The sequence below is a fragment of the Taudactylus pleione genome, unplaced genomic scaffold (assembly GCF_031769625.1).
Source record: "Taudactylus pleione unplaced genomic scaffold, aTauple2 ptg001032l, whole genome shotgun sequence".
Classification (NCBI taxonomy): Eukaryota; Metazoa; Chordata; class Amphibia; order Anura; family Myobatrachidae; genus Taudactylus; species Taudactylus pleione.
In genome coordinates, this window is record NW_028285433.1 from 4014385 (window position 1) to 4028285 (window position 13901).

Below are 13901 nucleotides of genomic sequence, written 5' to 3' on the forward strand. Positions count from 1 at the left end.
GGCCTGGCTGTTTTCCGCTAAGGCCCGGCGGGTTTCTTCGATGGCAACCTGTTGTTGCCCCTGGGCTGTCTCCAAGGCCGACAGTTGCACCCAGGTGGATTCCTGCATATCCCTGGTAGATTCCTGTTGAGCTGCTGTAGCTTGGAGCAGGGCTTTAATAATTTCCTCCATTTTGTCCTGGGGTGTAGGTTGGAAGCTGAACCTTGCCTCTCTGAGCATGGGCTGACACCACCTCTATGGGACTCCAAGGACACAGCATTATTTCCACACTCACAAATTGGGTGTCTGTCCCTTTAATTTTTAAACGGAAAGTTTTCCCCTTGCTGCAACTTCAGTGTGTGTGGTTGCCCGCATTCTCCACCATATTGTGACACAGTTAGGTTAGGGGGTCCCGCTCCTGGGTAGAGCACTCCATCCTTACACACACACACAGCAGCAGGGAAGCAGCACACCAGTCTGGATGCAAGTACAAGCTGGTCGGCACCAGTCTTTATTGTACAATGACAGAAATATAAAGCAAACATAAATATAAATCCTAGCCCTGTTGTGGCACTAACTTCTCAGGGAGTTCCCTCACTACCAGAACCTGGCAGGGCCTAATGCCATCGCCAGCAACAAAGCACAGCACAGTACTCACAGATAGGTTTTCCAAGTGTCTCTGAGCAAACTCCCTGCCTGCTCTCCCAGGTGAGACAATCAGCCCTAAACAAACTAGGCTTATATTGGCCACTCTCAGGTGGAAAACTAACAAGCCTGTTACCAGGCTGCGAGAACCAAAACCTGGAGTGGCCGTGGGTGGAGCCCTCCCTCTCCTCTCACCCACAACCCCCAGGTCCCAAACCGGCTTTTTCAAAAACCGAAACTCAAGCCTGCTACACTGCAGACTTTCTCCTGGGGGTTTAAAACACAAAAACAAGAATCTGGGACAAATGTACCTGCCACAGACCACTTTACCAGTGATCCTATCACAATATATATATTAGTGTGCTGTGTGTATAATTAGATATTATTCCACTGTGTGTATATATGTACAGGCAGGTCTATAAATATTGGGACATTGACAGAATTTTCAGATTTTGGCCTCTATTCACCACCACAATGGTTTTGAAATGAAACAAACAAGATGTGCTTTAACTGCAGACTTTCAGATTTCATTTGAGGGTAATTACATCCAAATCTGGTGAACGGTGTAGGAATTACAATGGTTTCTATATGTGTTTCCAACTTTTTAAGGGGCCAAAAGTAATGGGACTATCAACTCAAAAGCTATTTCATGGACTGGTGTGGGCTATTCCCTCCTTATTTCATTATCAATTAAGCAGGTAAAAGGTCTGGAGTTGATTCTAGGTGTGACATTTGCATTTGAAATCAGTTGATGTTGACTCTCAATATGAGATCCAAAGAGCTGTCACTATCAGTGAAGCAAGCCATCATTTGGCTGAAAAATCAAAACAAAGCCATCAGAGAGATAGCAAAAACATTAGGTGTGGCCAAATCAACTGTTTGGAACATTCTTAAAAAGAAAGAATGCACCGGAGAGCTCAGCAACACCAAAATACCCGGATGACCACGGAAAACAACTGTGGTGGATGACAGAAGAATTATTTCCCTGGTGAAGAAAAACCCCTTCACAACAGTTGGCCAAATCAAGAGCACTCTCCAGGAGGTAGATGTATATGTGTCAAAGTCAACAATCAAGAGAAGACTTCACAAGAGTGAATATAGAGGGTTCACCACAAGATGTAAACCATTGGTGAGCCACAAAAACAGGAAGACCAGATTAGAGTTTGCCAAACAACATCTAAAAAAGCCATTACAGTTCTGCAACAACATCCTATGGACAGATGAGACAAAGATCAACTTGTAGCAGAGTGATGGGAAGAGAAGAGTACGGAGAAGGAAAGGAACTGCTCATGATCCAAAACATACCACCTCATCAGTGAAGCATGGTGGTGGTAGTGTCATGGCGTAGGCATGTATGGCTGCTGTGACACAGTCAGATTAGGAGGTCCCTCTCCTGGGTAGGGGACTCCTTCCTTACACACACACAGCAGCCGGGAAGCAGCACACCAGTCTGGATGCGAGTACAAGCTGGTCGGCGCCAGTCTTTATTGTACAAATGTCAGAAATAACATAAAGAAAACATAAACATAAATCCTAGCCCTGTCGGGGCACTAACTTCACAGGTGGTTCCCTCACTACCAGAACCTGGCAGGGCCTAATGCCCTCACCAGCAACAAAAGGCACAGCACAACACTCACAGTTAGTTGTTCAAGTGTCTCTGAGCAAACTCCCTGTCTGCTCTCCCAGGTGACACAATCAGCCCTAAACACACTAGGCTTATATTGGCCACTCTCTGGTGGAAAACTAACAAGCCTGTTACCAGGCTGCGAGAACCAAAACCTGGAGTGGCCATGGGTGGAGCCCTCCCTCTCCTCTCACACACAACCCCCAGGTCCCAAACCGGCTTTTCAAAAAGCCGAAACTCAAGCCTGCTACACTGCAGACTTTCTCCTGGGGGTTTAAAACACAAAAGACAGGAATCTGGGACAAATGTACCTGCCACAGACCACTTTACCAGTGATCCTATCACATATCCCCCCCTTTGTTTCAACCTGTGGGGAGGAACAACTGAAGCCCCCAAACAATGAACCCGTGACAACGCGACAGCATTGGCCAGCTGGCTTCCTGGCCTGTGTTCCACTGAAAATGTAAAAGTTTGTAACGCCAATAACCATCTTGTAATTCTCGCATTACTGTCCTTATTTTCAGACATCCACTTCAGAGGGGCATGGTCAGTGATCAATTTGAACTTTCTTCAAACCAAGTAGTACCTGAGAGCTTCTAACGCCCACTTTATGGCCAACACCTCCTTCTCCACTGTGGCATAGTTTCTCTCATGTACATTCAACTTTCTGCTAAGATAGAAAATAGGGTGTTCCTCACCCTCCTTGTTCTGGGACAGGACCGCTCCTATACCTACTTCTGATGCATCGGTTTGTACTATGAATTCCCTTTCAAAATTAGGAGTCATCTGGACTGGTTGGGAACACAACGCTACTTTCAACTCCTGAAAAGCTTTCTCTGCCTCAGGACTCCATTCTACCATGACTTTTTGTTTGCCTTTGGTCAGGTCAGTCAGTGGGACTGCCATGGTGGCAAAGTTGGGTATAAACCTCCTGTAGTACCCCGTAATTCCCAAGAAGGCTCTCACCTGCTTCTTATTTAGAGGCCGTGGCCAGTTTTGTATGGCATCAACCTTATTGAGCTGAGGCTTTATCAGGCCTCTGCCAATGGTGTATCCCAGATATTTTACTTCCTCCATGCCTAGACAACACTTTTTTGGGTTGGCTGTCAAACCTGCCTTATAGATAGAGTCCAACACTGCTTGTACCCTGGGTAAGTGAAACTGCCAATCAGGACTATGAATGACCACGTCATACAGATAAGTAGCCGCATACTGTCTATGAGGCCTTAGAATCCTGTCCATCATTCTTTGGAAGGTAGCAGGTGCCCCATGTAGCTCGAAGGGCAACATCTTATTCTGAAACAAGCCCTTTGGTGCTGAAAAAGCTGTCTTTTGTTTGGCGCTCTCGGTTAATGGTACTTGCCAATACCCTTTGGTTAGGTCAAGAGTGGTTAAATACCTTGCCGTCCCTAGTCTCTCAATCAGTTCATCCACTCTTGGCATCGGGTAGGCATCGAATTTTGAAACGCTGTTCAACTTTCGGAAGTCATTGCAGAAATGCACACTCCCGTAGGGCTTTGGAATCAACACAATGGGACTTGACCATTCACTATGTGATTCTTCAATAACCCCTAACTCTAGCATATTTTTAATTTCTTTCGACACCGATTCTCTTTGTGCTTCTGGTAACCTATAGGGCTTTAGATTAACTTTAACCCCAGGGTCAGTGATGATGTCATGTTTAATGACCGAGGTTTTCCCAGGTTTTCCCAGGTACGTCAGAGAACAGCACCCTATTTCTAATCAGAAACTCCTTGACCTCCTGTTGTTGAATTGGCGACAGGGTTTTTGCCACGGTCACTTCGGGAACTAAGGGCCCTGGATTTACTGGAGGGGCTCGGTCGGCCGACAGTACCGTTCTATCTTTCCAGGACTTTAACAAATTTATATGGTATATCTGTTCCGGCTTTCTTTTCCCCGGCTGGTAAACTTTGTAATTGACCTGCCCCACTCTTTCTAAGATTTCAAAGGGCCCTTGCCATTTAGCCAAAAGTTTATTTTCCACAGTGGGAACCAATACTAACACTCTGTCCCCAGGAGCAAAGCTGCATAACCGAGCATTGCGGTTGTATACCCTCTGCTGTGCCTGTTGAGCCTGTTCCAGGTGCTCTCTCACTATCGGCACTACCGCAGCAATTCTCTCCTGCATTTGAGAAACATACTCAATCCCCGTTTTGTAAGGACTAGACTGCCCCTCCCATGTCTCTTTGGCAATGTCTAGTAACCCCCTTGGGTGTCTCCCATACAACAAGTTGAAGGGTGAAAACCCGGTGGAGGACTGGGGAACTTCTCTTATGGCCAACAATAAATACAGCAATAAGTAATCCCAATCCCTACCATCCTTGTCAACCACTTTCCTAAGCATGTGTTTTAACGTCTTGTTAAACCTCTCGACCAGCCCATCGGTTTGGGGGTGATAAACCGAAGTTCTTAACTGTTCAATTTTGAACAGGCGACATAACTCTTTCATGACTTTTGACATAAACGGTGTACCCTGGTCAGTTAGTATCTCCTTAGGTATACCCAGCCTGCTAAAGACATGAACTAGGTCTCTGGCAATGGTCTTGGTTGACGTATTGCACAATGGGATCAGTTCCGGGGACCTGGTAGCGTAATCCATTATGACCAGAATATACTGGTGTCCCCTGGCAGACTTCATCAAGGGTCCAACCAAATCCATCGCTATTCTTTCAAACGGCACCTCTATAATAGGCAATGGAACTAGTGGACCCTTAAAATGTGGCCTGGGAGCATGATACTGACACTCAGGGCAGGATGCGCAAAAGTCAGATACCTCTTTATGCAGCCCGGGCCAGAAAAACTTCTGCATTATTTGCTCAGTGGTCTTCTCTACCCCTAGATGGCCTGACGTTATATGACCATGGGCCAGATCCAACACTGTTCTTCTGTAGGCTTTGGGAACTATTAGTTGTTCCACAACATCTTCCCCCTTCTTAGTCACCTGATATAACAAATCCTGCCACATTGCCATGTGGGGATAGGACAAAGGACTATCAGGGTCTACGGGTTTACCATCAACTACTTTTCCATTCTCCCTGGCTTTTACCAAAGTAGGGTCATTCAACTGCTCCATGGCAAAGACCTCTCTTCTGACCTATAAGTCAGGCAGATGATCACCTGGCCCAACAACACTTCCCACCTCAATGGGAGGCACATCAGTTGGCGGGCCACCGTCACGCTCCGCATTCTCTAGTTCGCCAATCATAGTAGAAAAAGGGAATAACCCTGAGTCAGAAGAAACTCCCTCCTCCACTACATTGACAACCTTCTCAAATGGATTGGGGTTGTTCACCTCTGGAACAAAATGGCTTTCCCACAACTTCCAGAAGTGAGCAAAGTCTCTCCCCAATATTGCATCGTACATCAGACCGTGCACCAAACCCACAGAAACTATAGCAGAACCACATGGTGTCTCGATGTTCACCTCGGCAGGAACATAATATCGAGTATCCCCATGTATGCAGGTCACACCAACAGTTTTCCCCTCACGCCGCAAGGGGTTCACCAGCTCAGCTTTTATAAGTGTCACCAAGCTACCAGAGTCTAACAGTGCCTCTACTTGGTTGCCATCTTCAGTGAGTACACACATGTGCTTATCAGTCTCAGCCTGCCGGTCAGCCGTACAGGCTATCTGTGCAAAGAAAGACCCCCTGCGGTAGACATGAGCAGTATCACATTGCATAGGTTCAGTTGTAAGTGAGCAAATAGCGGCAATATGGCCGAAGCCACCACATCGGAAACACTGAGTTATATTAATGTCTAGTCATTTACGAGGCAAGAACCTTCCCGGCCTGGCAAGCCTGTCTCCAGGTTCTACACCGTTAGTCTTAGGTACATTCCACCGCCCAACACCCTTATCCCCTGGAACAGTCTTACCAATGTCTGTGGGAGTTCGCCGGTGCACCATCAGGGCTCGGTGGGGCATACTCATCAGCTACTCAGCCTCCATGTACCTCTCCACCAGCTTGACCAACTGGTCCGCGTACTTAGGGTATGCATGGCTCACCCACTTGTGCAGAGTCACAGGTAATGATCACAGGTACCGGTCCATTACGACCCTTTCCACGATCTGTGGTCCCATCAGCGTCTCGGGCTGCAGCCATTTTGAGGACAGATGGACGAGGTCATGCATCTGTGAACGTGGAGGCTTATCCATATGGAACTCCCAGTGGTGAACCCGTTGGGCACGAACAAAGGTGGTGACTCCCAAGCGAGTTAGGATCTCCTGTTTTAGTTTTTTATAGTCCTTGGCATCAGCCAGGCATAAGTCGAAATAGGCCTTTTGTGGCTCCCTCGACTGAAAAGGTGCCACCAGACTTGCCCACTGCTCCTTGGGCCAACTCTCCCTTTCGGCCGTTCTTTCAAATGCGGTGAGATAGGCCTCCACATCATCGCCCGAAGTCATCTTTTGGAGGAAGTGACTGGCTCGTATGGAGTGAGTGGTGGTGGGAGGACCAGTAGTAACATCTCTGGGCTGGGCGACCAGGTGCTGTACCACCTCTTTTAAGGCCTGGCTGTTTTCTGCTAAGGCCCAGCTGTTTTCCGCTAAGGCCTGGCGGGTTTCCTTGATGGCGACCTGTTGTTGCCTCTGGGCTGTCTCCAAGGCTGACAGTTGCACCCTGGTGGATTCCTGCTGAACTTTGTTTGTCTCCTGCTGTGCTGCTGTAGCTTGGAGCAAGGCCTTAATAATGTCCTCCATTTTGTCCTGGGGTGTAGGTTGGAAGCTGAACCTTGCCTCTCTGAGCATTGGCAGATGCCTCCGCTATGGGACTCCAAGGACACAGTGTTATTTCCACACTCACCAATTGGGTGTCTGTCCCTTTAATTTTTAAACGGATAGTTTTCCTCTCGTTGCAACTTCAGTGTGTGTGGGTGCCCGCATTCTCCACCATATTGTGACACAGTCAGATTAGGAGATCCCTCTCCTGGGTAGGGGACTCCTTCCTTACACACACACACAGCAGCAGGGAAGCAGCACACCAGTCTGGATGCGAGTACAAGCTGGTCGGCGCCAGTCTTTATTGTACAAATGTCAGAAATAACATAAAGAAAACATAAACATAAATCCTAGCCCTGTCGGGGCACTAACTTCACAGGTAGTTCCCTCACTACCAGAACCTGGCAGGGCCTAATGCCCTCACCAGCAACAAAATGCACAGCACAACACTCACAGTTAGGTTATCAAGTGTCTCTGAGCAAACTTCCTGTCTGCTCTCCCAGGTGAGACAATCAGCCCTAAACACACTAGGCTTATATTGGCCACTCTCTGGTGGAAATCTAACAAGCCTGTTACCAGGCTGCGAGAACCAAAACCTGGAGTGGCCGTGGGTGGAGCCCTCCCTCTCCTCTCACCCACAACCCCCAGGTCCCAAACCGGCTTTTCAAAAAGCCGAAACTCAAGCCTGCTACACTGCAGACTTTCTCCTGGGGGTTTAAAACACAAAAGACAGGAATCTGGGACAAATGTACCTGCCACAGACCACTTTACCTGTGATCCTATCACACTGTCAATGGAACTGGTTCCCTTGTATTTATTGATGATGTGACTGCTGACAAAAGCAGCAGAATGAATTCTGAAGTGTTTCAGGCAATATTATATGCTCATATTCAGTAAAATGCTTCAGAACTCATTGGACGGCGCTTCACAGTGCAGATGGACAATGGCCCGAAGCATACTGCAAAAGCAACCAAAGAGTTTTTTAAGGCTAAAATGTGGAATGTTATGCAATGGCCAAGTCAATCCCCTGACCTGAATCCGATTGAGTATGCATTTCACTTGATGAAGACAAAACTGAAGGGAAAATGCCCCAAGAACAAGCAGGAAATGAAGACATTTGCAGTAGAGGCCTGGCAGAGCATCACCAGGGATGAAACCCAGCATCTGGTGATGTCTATGCGTTCCAGACTTCAGGCTGTAATTGCCTGCAAAGGATTTGCAACAAAGTATTAAAAAGTGAAAGTTAGATTTAGGATTGTTTAGTTTGTCCCATTACTTTTGACCCCTTAAAAAGTGTGAGGCACATATAGAAACCGTTGTAATTCCTACACTGTTCACCTGATTTGGATGTAATTACCCTCAAATTAAATCTGAAAGTCTGCAGTTAAAGCAAATCTTGTTTGTTTCATTTCAAAACCATTGTGGTGGTGTATAGAGGCCAAAATATGAAAATTCTGTCAATGTCCCAATATTTATGGATTTATGGACTTTCAGATTTAATTTGAGGGTAATTACATCCAAATCAGGTGAACAGTGTAGGAATTACAATGGTTTCTATATGTGCCTCCCACTTTTTAAGGGGCCATAAGTAATGGGACTATCAACTCAAAAGCTATTTCATGGACAGGTTTGGGCTATTCCCTCGTTATTTCATTATCAATTAAGCAGGTAAAAGGTCTGCACTTGATTCTAGGTGTGACATTTGCATTTGGAATCAGTTGCTGTCGACTCTCAATATGAGATCCAAAGAGCTGTCACTATCAGTGAAGCAAGCCATCATTAGGCTGAAAAATCAAAACAAATCCATCAGAGAGATAGCAAAAACATTAGCTGTGGCCAAATCAACTGTTTGGAACATTCTTAAAAAGAAAGAATGCACTGGAGAGCTCAGCAACACCAAAAGACCCGGAAGACCACGGAAAACAACTGTGGTGGATGACAGAAGAATTATTTCCCTGGTGAAGAAAAACCCCTTCACAACAGTTAGCCAAATCAAGAACACTCTCCAGGAGGTAGATGTATATGTGTCAAAGTCAACAATCAAGAGACGACTTCACAAGATTGAATATAGAGGGTTCACCACAAGATGTAAACCATTGGTTTACATTGGTTTACAAAAACAGGAAGACCAGATTAGAGTTTGCCAAACAACATCTAAAAAAGCCATTAAAGTTCTGGAACAACATCCTGTGGACAGATGAGACAAAGATCAACTTGTACCAGAGTGATGGGAAGAGAAGAGTATGGAGAAGGAAAGGAACTGCTTATTATCCAAAACATACCACCTCATCAGTGAAGCATGATGGAGATAGTGTCATGGCGTGGGCATGTATGGCTGCCACTGGTTCCCTTGTATTTATTGATGATGTGACTGCTGACAAAAGCAGCAGAATGAACTCTGAAGTGTTTCGGGCAATATTATATGCTCATATTCAGTCAAATGCTTCAGAACTCATTGGACGCCGCTTCACAGTGCAGATGGACAATGACCCGAAGCATACTGCAAAAGCAACCAAAGAGTTTTTTTAGGCTAAAAAGTGGAATGTTATGCAATGGCCAAGTCAATCCCCTGACCTGAATCCGATTGAGTATGCATTTCTCTTGATGAAGACAAAACTGAAGGGAAAATGCCCCAAGAACAAGCAGGAACTGAAGACATTTGCAGTAGAGGCCTGGCAGAGCATAACCTGGGATGAAACCCAGCGTCTGGTGATGTCTATGCGTTTCAGGCTGTAATTGCCTGCAAAGGATTTGCAACAAAGTATTAAAAAGTGAAAGTTAGATTTAGGATTGTTTAGTTTGTCCCATTACTTTTGGCCCCTTAAAAGTGGGAGGCACATATAGAAACCGTTGTAATTCCTACACCGTTCACCTGATTTGGATGTAATTACCCGCAAATTAATCTGAAAGTCTGCAGTTAAAGCACATCTTGTTTGTTTCATTTCAAAACCATTGTGGTGGTGAGTAGAGGCCAAAATATGAAAATTCTGTCAATGTCCCAATATTTATGCACCTGACTATCTATATCTATGTATATTGCAGGATCTGGAGTGTCAAGCTCTGTGATAGGTAGATATCACTTCCAGTAACTACCCAGCCATGCGTTGACGAACTTCCTGCTCTGTGTAGCCTGCATGTCTCAGGCTTCCAATTATATAACATGCATTCCTATGCTCCAATTGTGTGTTCCAAAACAGTACACACTATGTAACAGATGTGTATGCCAATAGCAGCAGTCAAACACAATCCGTAGGGCATGGCTGGGTTGTTATCGGAAGTGTGGCTAATGCGGAGAACAGTTTGGCAGACGTGCAGCGTATGCACGATTGATTACAGCTATTGAGTATTAGTGAGACGCTGGGATCGCATATAGGAAGTCGTTTTTGGGGGTGAGTAATGTAGTGTTTCTTCTTAGCATGGTGAGGTGTTGTGATGCTGCTGATCTTTAACGATCCTGACACATGGGGACTGAGGTCGACAGACGGACTAAGGGGCATATTCAATTAGGTGTGAATAGTCCTGTGCTTTTCGCATGCTGGACTTTTCACCGTCATCGCTGGTTTTCCATGTAAAAAGTATCGCGCATGTCACCGCTTATCCCCGTATTCAATTAGAAAGCAGCGAAAACAGCACATGGTGAATTCAGAACCAGAAAAAACTCCTGTCAAAAATGGTGAAAACAGTCTGTACTCCCCAAAAAGCTGCACTAACATAGGGGATCACAATAGGGGTGTTCTAGTACCCCTAATAAAGATAATCTGGGATTTTTTTCTCCAGAAGCTTGCTATTAGCGTCTTTGCGTAAGTGGTGAAGAATGGCATTAAGCAATATTTTCAAAATAACTAGTACGAGCAAATTTGGGGTACATGGTGCTTGCATATTTTGAAGTTGCTAATGTGAAGTTTTTAAAAATCCAACTGCCACAAGCACTTGCAATCTTCAAAACACCTGGGGCATACTTGGGGACTCCCCCTGGAGTTTATTTCACTAGTTTTTAAGTTTGTCCCCCAACGTTGAATTTTTTTGCCCCTAAAACGAAAGTACTTTATTTAATTTATTTTTTTGTAGAACCTGCTGGAAACTCTAGTCAAGGCTTCCAGTGCAGTCAGCAAGTTGGATCATCAGAGCCGAGCTACGAATACACAGAAGGGACTATACCTGGCGGTAACAGCTATAGTGTAAGACGCTTATTACTTCTGCCAGCCAATAGCGCCAGGGAGCTGAGCATCACTCAGCTGTCCTGGCTTTGTTTATATGTTAAATTGGGTCTGCAAAAAGTGGCAGAAAATATTTAATACCATCCCAAACTGTAGATAGTCCCCTAAGGGGGCGTGTGTGCAGGAGGAGAGGAGGGGGAGAGGTGGGGGGGCAACTAACACTGTGCCTAGGGCCCTTTAGAGCCTAAATCCAGCTCTGCCACCAGTAGTGCCCCTTATATAGTGCCCCCAGTAGTAGTTTCCCCTATGGAGTGCCCCCACCCCCTATGCAGTGCCCGTTGCATTACATATATAGGACAAAGACAAAAAAAAATACACTTTCCTGAATCCCTGCGCCTGCCACTGTCCATGCCTGTGTCCTGCTAGCCTGCTCTGCACTATGGGAGATACATCATGACATCTCTCCCATCACCCGCTGTGGGAGCCGGAAGGTGGAGCTCATAAAACTGATTGGCTGTGCATGCATTTTCTAGTGGAAATGTTCTAGCTTTTTTTTTTTTTCTTAGTAAACACAAACAGTATTATATTTCCTTTATATTTTTATACATTTGGGATAAGAGAGCTTGTTGTATGAAAATGTTAAATCAAGTGTCTTGAAGTGATAAAAATAAGTAGGTGGACTATTGAGAGTCTATTGTATGGTCTCATTTTAATCCAGACCTGCTGGTCTTATTACAGGCTTTTTCTAGGTGGTCAAAAAATCTTGTTGTATAATGATTGCCAAATAAGGTTACAGTTTATAACATTGTCTATCTCCCTGTAATTTCTCACACTTTTTAACTAGACAACTGTTGGTTCAAAGCTTTTCCTAGGATTATTTACAGAAAGCAGGAAAAAAACAGCACTGCACTGAAGCTCAGTACTGGGAACATGTTTCAGTCAATTAATATGTAATGAACATGTCCTTCCTGCATTTTTATTTGCCTTTATCTTCTCTGTTTCTGAACACACTGGAACTTGTTTTTTTTATTTATGGACTTGGAATGCAGTCAGCATGCCAATCAGATGTACTGTGACCATGTGATGCATATTATATTGATTCAGCTACACAGTACCCTGTTCCTATCTTGTCTAAGTTCCTGAATGTAAACTCTAACTAGTATATGTGTGACCCCTGACCGTAGTTATCGACTGGCCATTGTACATGGTGGTTGAAACATTATCCTTCAAACTCCACACTAGTCCCAGTCTTCTATAGTTCCATTCTAGAAATTCCACCCAAGCCCACAGTATAATGTTTATATCAGGTCATCACTGTTAAGATTTAGATGCTGTACAAAACTAATTTTACTTCAGACTTATTTCTGCTAAACTCACGATGAGTTGTAATAATCTTATATATCAGTTTTCTATTTTATGTTGCATCATACCACTAGTTTAAAATTCTATTTGGCCCTGCAGAAAGCAGAGTGATATGTTTAGTATTCACCTGCAATGATAGTCTGAATATGTTTATGCATAAAGCAATACATGTGAAAAAAACCTGATCTCTTTGTTTCTATATTTGTTTTGAACAGTTTGTGCCAGCATTTATTTTCCTTCCTTAGAAACATCTTTCAAAATACATTAGCATTAGGCTCTTAGAAAATGAAACACTTTATACCAAAATGATTTCAGACAATATCTCGACCAAACACAATAGCACATCCACTTTAACTGTGCACAGCATTTTTCAGATAACACAAAATGTAAATACAATGGCAGTGTTACATGGAAATCTAAAAGCAGACAGCACAAACCACATTAGTCTTAGAAAAGAAGAATCAACAAAAGGAAAAAATAAAAATTATAAATGCTCCAAATTGCGTGGTTAAGGATTTGTATATTTAGGTTCCATAATTAAACTAGAGCTTATTATTATTAGCCAGAATGTAACAGAACATATATGAACGAACGAAGGAACGAAAGAAAGAAAGAAAGAAAGAAAGAAAGAAAGAAAGAAAGAAAGAAAGAAAGAAAGAAAGAAAGAAAGAAAGAAAGAAAGAAAGAAAGAAAGAAAGAAAGAAAGAAAGAATTGTTGCTGGGGCACTCTTGACAAATATTCATATAGAATATAAAACATAATTTATATATATATATATATATATATATATATGAGATTACAATTGGAGGGCATCCACACTACACATAATAAAAGATTATAATTATTTAAAAATTGTTTCTTCCAGATATTAAATTGAATAACTGTGGGGAATATGGTGAAGATGTTAGTAATCCTGGTATCACACTATGATGGTAATATGCTGGTGATCTTATTCGATAAATATGCAGAGATAAATTATACAAATTCTATGCTGTGTAATACTCTGTCCCAAAATTCCTCCTGCGTGTCTTAACCTATAGCACCTGGTATTCCCAGGTCGTCTCCCATCTGAGTAATGACCACGCCCAATGCTGCATAGCTTCCAAGATCAGACGAGATTGGGCATATCCAGTATGGTATGGCTGTAGGTATATTATCAATTAGCGGAGTGAAAAGTGCCCAAGTACACAGAAAAAGCAATAGTGATTGTAGGACTATCTCATATGAGGAGTCCACTGTATTAAATAAAACACAGTTCAAAGTAAGTAAAGCATAAGCATACTTTAATTGTTCCACATATAGATCATCACAAATATTATCGATCCACAATCATCGGATTCATAATTAACAGTATTTGACACCTCAAGATTCATGCAAAGGGCCGTATACAATTAG

The 13901-nt window shown here is 43.8% G+C and overlaps 1 pseudogene; it reads right to left on the reverse strand.

Annotated features, from left to right (window-relative positions):
• Positions 1–13537: 13537 nt before the first annotated feature.
• LOC148454048 (5S ribosomal RNA) lies at positions 13538–13656 on the reverse strand (annotated as a pseudogene).
• Between the last annotated feature and the right edge of the window lie 245 nt (positions 13657–13901).